This window comes from Elgaria multicarinata, chromosome 17 (genome assembly GCF_023053635.1).
Source record: "Elgaria multicarinata webbii isolate HBS135686 ecotype San Diego chromosome 17, rElgMul1.1.pri, whole genome shotgun sequence".
Lineage (NCBI taxonomy): Eukaryota > Metazoa > Chordata > Lepidosauria > Squamata > Anguidae > Elgaria > Elgaria multicarinata.
In genome coordinates, this window is record NC_086187.1 from 6853699 (window position 1) to 6860575 (window position 6877).

Consider the following 6877-nt stretch of genomic DNA (forward strand, 5'->3'; position numbering starts at 1 on the left):
AGATGAGGGCATCAGTGCAGCAGAAGCAAGCTCAGTTTGATCCCTGTAAGTCATGTTGCTGCTATGATTTAAGCGTGTGTAAAATTCCAAACTGCACATGATCAGAGTATTTTTTTAATAGGGTGGGCAGTGTTGTTGTTTTCTAACATGTCAGTAATGTAGAAGCAGTTGCCAAGCCTAAGATGGCGGCTGGGGGCAAAGAGAAATGTTAGTTGTGTGCTTCTCAAGTGAAGTATGACACCTACTTGGCAATTTTATTATCTATACATCCCCTTTTTTTCACTATGCCAGACCCCAATAACCCAATTCTGTTCCCTTTTCAAAAACCATAAAATAATCTAGTATCTTTAGTGGTTTTGTAACACTCTCTCTTCTTTCCTTATCCCTACATTGTATTGTTTTATATAATGGTGTATCTTCTTGTTTTATATTGGTCTGTTGACTGTAAATAAAGAAATGAAATCACAGTCATCTACTTGGCTGTGTACACATGTAGATCCTGCATTGAGCATGGGGTGGACTAGATAATCTCCAAGTCACCTTCCAATTCTAAATCTCTAAGATTCTACACATAGGGTTGTTCTGCCAGGCTTCATTTCTGTTGGGAAGGCAGAACAAAGGGTCAAGTCCAGCGGAGGCTGGTGGCTCCGATGTCAGTGGGGCGGTGAATCTGTTCCGGGTTTGGTCAGAACCAGTCAGAACTCCAAATGAATGATTCAAAGTGTGAACTAGCACCTTGGATAGCTCTTTTAGAGTTCTGACTGGTTCTAGATGAAACCCTGAGCAGATTCGCAGCCCCACTTGACATGGGAGCCACCAGCCTCCAAGTCAAAGGATTCATGGAAAAGATGGGCATTGGGGAGGCGCTAAGGTTGAGAAAGGAGTGGAACCAGGTAGATTTCTGGTAGGTCATGCCAGGCATAAGATAGTTGGAGTACGTTTCAGAGTACATTTTCTGTTGCTGTCTGTCATGCCCTTTTAGAATACCTACATGATGTCACCTCTGTCTCTTCTTCCTTTATATATTATCTACTCATGTCCAGTATGCCTTTAGGCAAGGAGAATGTTTCTCAGAAATTTAAACAGCAATAGGGATTTAGAATGTCTAGGAGTCTCCCGGTGGCTCTCTATGGTTGTGGAGGACTGCAGAGGGAATGCTGAGATTTCAGACCATTTGTCGATGGCTGCTGAGACATCTGTAGAGACAAATCTACTCCCCCATTACCCCCATCTTGAAGAACATCTGAATAGCTATTCCTGAAATAATTTGCCACAATACCATTAATAAACATAGCTAAAAGTAACTTAAGATGTCTAGAAAAGCATGAGGAATTTGAGGGAGGTCTCATTTTCCATTTCAAGAGGAACAAGATAAAGATGATATTTTGACATGTTATAAAAGACGTAATTTATAATCTGCCTTGAACCTTCAGGATAGGGCAGGATACAAATCAAATGCGTCTCTGCTGGTTTTATTACTTCGCTGCCCCCACCCGAGACTGGAATTAAAGGAAGATCAAACAACATTTGGGCATGGAACTTGGAGGTTGGGGAGGCCAGGGGATGTTTTATAGCACACATTCAATGGACTAATATTTTCACATCTGAATGCCCCCCCCCCCATATTTTGGAGACTGTAATTACTGTTTTTAATCACTCGCATCATGGGAAGGCATTTGCAGCAAAAGACCACCTCTTTTCTGCCTGAAAATCAACGATGGGAAACATGTTATAAATAAACAGCAATTAGTTTGATGATAGCCACATGCCAGGCAATTAACAATCAACTCTCACAAACGTCAGTTTTAATTAAAAAGAGGCACAGCTTCTAATGTACGCATGTGTGTACACACACACACACAACATCTCCATGTCGAATATATGTAATTCCAATCACTTTCTTCATCAATTTAAAAAGAAGTTCAAAAGACAGAGAGACTTGGTGAACAGGAACAATTTTGCAGAGAATGAACCATATGAGTCAAACTCTTTCCCGCTGACTTTCTGCTAGGATCTGGAAAGTCTCACTCACATCCCAATAGGTCTAGGCAGACCCTAGGAAAAGGAGAACAGGGCTCCTGTATCTTTAACAGGTGTATCAAAAGGGGAATTTCGGCAGGTTTCATTTGTATACATGCAGCACCTGGTGAAATTCCCTCTTCATCACAACAGTTAAAGCTGCAGGAGCTATACTACAGTCACCAGATACAAAAGAGGGCAGGGCTCCTGCAGTTTTAACTGTTCAGAGGAAGAGGGAATTTCACCAGGTGCTGCATGCATACAAAGGACACCTGCTGAAACTCCCTTTCCTTCAAAACTGTTAAAGATATAGGAGCCCCATACTCTTGTTCATAGGGTCACCCTAACATAGGTCATGAATGACCAGACTTGAATAAGCCATTGCTAGGGGAGTTTGGGGAGAAACACTGTGTTTTCCCCCTCTACTCCTTCAGGATGGAGTTCATTGGTGGTGGTATAGGACTATCAGCCTGTGTGCTTGCTGCTGCACTTCTTGAACTGCTCAGTGTGTGCATTTCTCCAGGAATCCCCTGTGCTCTCTCTTCCAAAGGGAATTAACCCAGTAAAGGCCACCATGAACACCCCTCCATTCAGAGGGGGAAGGAGCAAGAAGCCATGTCCCATAGCGAAACCTAAAGCTAGAAGCTCAGCCCTCGGCAGTACACAGAGAACAACCCAACAGGAGTTGCATTGTATATCCATTGTTGTGAAGTAGAGATGTGTGAGAGCACAACTGTGGTTTCTTTGAGCCCAGAAGGTCTCCTGAAATGAAAAAGGCCCCGATTCTCCCTCGATGAACAAGCACGCACTCTGCATCTGTTTTACTCATGTTCACCTGCTTCAGAGCTACCAATTCCCATTTTGTGCTGTCCCTTTTTTATAGCGGCAATCAGCAGAAGTGTTAATTAGCCCATTAATATAATTATACGTTTTGAATATAATTAGGACTTACAAACCTCCCTAGTGACAGAGTGTAATTGAGGAAAGGGAAGAAGATTCAGGACTTAGAAATTTAGAGAGAAGGAGGGCGAGAGAGAGAGAGGACTGAGCACTGAGCAAAGGGTTGTATAGTTCCCATCCCCTATTCCATCCTGCAATTATCATTATTAAGGTGGATTCCTGCATTGAGCAGGGGGTTGGACTCAATGGCCTTATAGGACCCTTCCAACTCTACTATTCTATGATTCTATGATCCTCCTCCTCCTCCTCTCTTTTCCTGTTCATGGTGGTTTTTCTAGATGTGACAGGCTTTGCCGGGTGCTGTATTTTATTTTATTTTATATTATTATTATTATTATTATTATTATTATTATTATTATTATTATTATTATTATTATTTGATATCCCACCTTCCCTCCCCATCCTTTAGGAACCCAAGGTGGTATACATAATCCTCCTCCTCTCCTTTTTATCCTCACAACAACCCTGTGAGGTAGGTTAGGGTAAGACTCAATGACTGGACCAAAGTCACCCAGTGGGCTTCCACGGCAGAGTGGCGACTAGAATCCAGATCTCCTGAGTCCCAGTCCAACGCTCTAATCACTACCCCACACTGTCTCTCATAAGACTTGTCCAAACATAAGACTTGTCTTGCTAGATTAAAAAAAAAACATCAGCAGGGCGTTGAGATGATGGCTGTCGACAATTGTTTCTCCTCAGCTTCCAGTATTCAGAAGAATACGCCTTTATCTTCAGGAGATTCTGTTTTGCTCCCTGGCTCCAAACTCAGAAACACTACGAAAAAAAATAAAATAAAAGTAACACTGTACCATATCAGTAGACATCAATGGAGTAAATATTCTGGTGAACATTCCAAATATGGACACCACAGATGGAGTGTGTCGGTGTGTGGACAACATTATCATCAAATCACTTTTATCTTATCCATTTGATTTGTAATGTTGTTTGTCTTTCATAGGTCTGTCCTGTTTCATAGGTCTGTCCTGCGCTGTTTTCTCCATCTTAGAGGGAAAAGGAGAGAAAATGACCTTCCCAAGAGCACACAGTAAGCCTGAGTTGGAGGTGAATTAGAGGCAAGGCTATGTGTTGTGTGAAGAAGTCCTTCCTCATATTTGTTCTGACTCTCCCACCGATCAGCTTCATGCGATGTCCTCGGGTTCTCTCTCAAAATACTAGAACCTGGGGCCATCCCATGAAGCTGATTGGTGGGAGATCCAGGACAAATAAAAGGAAGGTCTTCTTCACTCAGGGCATAGTTAAATTATGGAACTTCACTACCACAAGATGTAGTGATGGCCACCCATTTGGATGGCTTTAAAAGGGGGTTAGATAAATTCCTGAAGGCGAAGGCTATCCATGGCTACTAGCCCTGATGGTTGTGTGCTGCCTCCAGTATCTGCGGCAGTAAGCCTGTGTGCACCAGTTGTTGGGGAACATGGGTGGGAGGGTGCTGTTGCACCATGTCCTGCTTTGTTGGTCCCTGGTCGACAGCCGGTTGGCCACTGTGTGAGCAGAGCGCTGGACCGGAAGGACTTTTGATCTGATCCAGCATCAGGGCTCTTCTTATGTTCTTATGACTTGGGTCACAGCTAGACCTAGGGTTTATCCTGGGATCATCCAGGGTTCGCCCCTGCCTGAGCACTGGATCCCCTGTGTGTCACCTCGATGAACAGGTTTGACCCCTGGGTGATCCAGGGAAAAACCTTAGGCCTAGCTATGGCCTTGTAAGGTTCAGTCCAGCTCCCCATCCAGATGACCACAAACTCCCAACAGAACTCGGCCAGGTATTTCTCTTCTGAGCAATTAATCACCCCTGTCTGTACCTTCAAGCCTGTACTCCATTCTTCTATGGGAAGTTTATTTGTTTTACATATCTTTATGTCACCCTTCAGCCAATTGGTAACCAGGGCAGGCTGTTGTCTCTCATTTCAGAACCTGTTCGATTCACCTGTTTGGTTCTCAGGCAGCCGGCTCAGGTCGACTCAGCCTTCCATCTTTCCGAGGTCAGTAAAATGAGTACCCAGCTAGCTGGGGAAAGGTAACCGCGACTGGGGAAGGCAATGGCAAACCACCCCGCTACGAAGTCTGCCAAGAAAACGTCAGCGAAAGCAGGCGTCCCTCTAGGAGTCAGTAATGACTCAAGTGCTTGCACGAGAGGTTCCTCTCCTTTTTCCTTTGATTCATATTTGTGCAACTTCCATTTCACTTTTGAACTTGGTCCCCATCATGCTCTAAGGCAGCTTCTGTAAGACACGGCTGGTGTAAGACGTTTGGATTTCATAGAATCATAGAATAGCAGAGTTGGAAGGGGCCTACAAGGCCATTGAGTCCAACCCTCTGCTCAATGCAGGAATCCACCCTAAAGCATCCCGACTGATGGTTGTCCAGCTGCCTCTTGAAGGCCTCTAGTGTGGGAGAGCCCATCACCTCCCTAGGTAACTGATTCCATTGTCGCACTGCTCTAACAGTCAGGAAGTTTTTCCTGATGTCCAGCCGGAATCTGGCTTCCTTTAACTTGAGCCCGTTATTCCGTGTCCTGCACTCTGGGAGGATCGAGAAGAGATCCTGGCCCTCCTCTGTGTGACAACCTTTGAAGTATTTGAAGAGTGCTATCATGTCTCCCCTTTGTAGGAGGACGTGTGTTCCCACATTTATGGCGATGTGGATGAAGGCAGTTTCCACAGTATCATAATGAGGCTAAGGGAACAGGAGGATCTGGCTTGGACCCTGTCTGGTCAGGAGAGAAAAATAGGCATTTCTCAGAGGCTTAGTGAGAGAAGCTGGCCAGGCAGAGTGGCACCACCTCAGCTTCACATTGGCCCCTGTGCATGTGGATTGACACAGCAAAGCACAATCGGACCCTGAATGAATCTGGGGAGTAGGAATGTGTGAATCAGCAAAATTCAAACCCACCCAAATCCTCTGAATTCCAACTTGAGTCTGTATCACATTGCAAGCGTTGCTTTTTTCTTTTTGCATGAAAATCTGTCCAGATGTTCATGTGGATTTTTCCAAGCGTGCTCCGCAATTGTGTGCCTCTTTGAAACATCCGCATTCTTCTCCCGTTGTTGCAGTTTTCAAAGTACACATTTTTGATGCCCATATTTCAATTGTACACATGCTATTGAACACCTTCTTTTGAGTCTGTAAATCACAGCACAAGCTCAGAAATGTATTATTTATTTTAATTATTTTATTTACAATATTTCTATACTGCTCCCTATCTGACGATTTTGTAGTGGTGAACAAATGAGGTAAAACAATAAAAACAGAATAAAAACATAATTGAAAATTACATTTTAAAAGAACAGGTACACATTAAACCACGGCCGGTTATTCCGGGAAAGCTTCTTGAAAGAACGTTTTCACGAGGTGCCAAAAACAATACAATGTTGGCACCTGTCTGACCTTCAATGGAGGGCATAGGAAGGGGGCCACCACACTGAAGGCTCTTCTCCTGGTGGACTCCAGTTGGACCATAGGACCGCGTGGAACCACCAGGAGCATGCCCTCAGATGCCCTCAGGGGCTGGGCAGGTTGGTGAGGGACAAGGCGCTTTCTCAGGTATCCTGGTCCCAAGTTGTTTAGGGCTTTGTACACAAGCACCAGAACCTTAAACCTGGCCTGGTAGCGAATAGGCAGCCAGTGCAGTTCCCTCAGCAGAGGAGTTCCATGCTGGAAAGGGCCAACTTCCGAAAACAGTTGAGCTGCTGCATTCTGCACTAGCTGCAGCTTCTAGAGCAGAAACATAGGGACTTAAACCACAGTTTGCTTCTGTCTTTGGTCAGGTGGGTGCAACTATGTGAATCCTGATCAAAAGCGACAGAAAGAATTTTCTCATGCATCCTAACTTGGAAGAATCACGTAACATCAGGCAGCCAGAGGGCCGTGTGGGTGT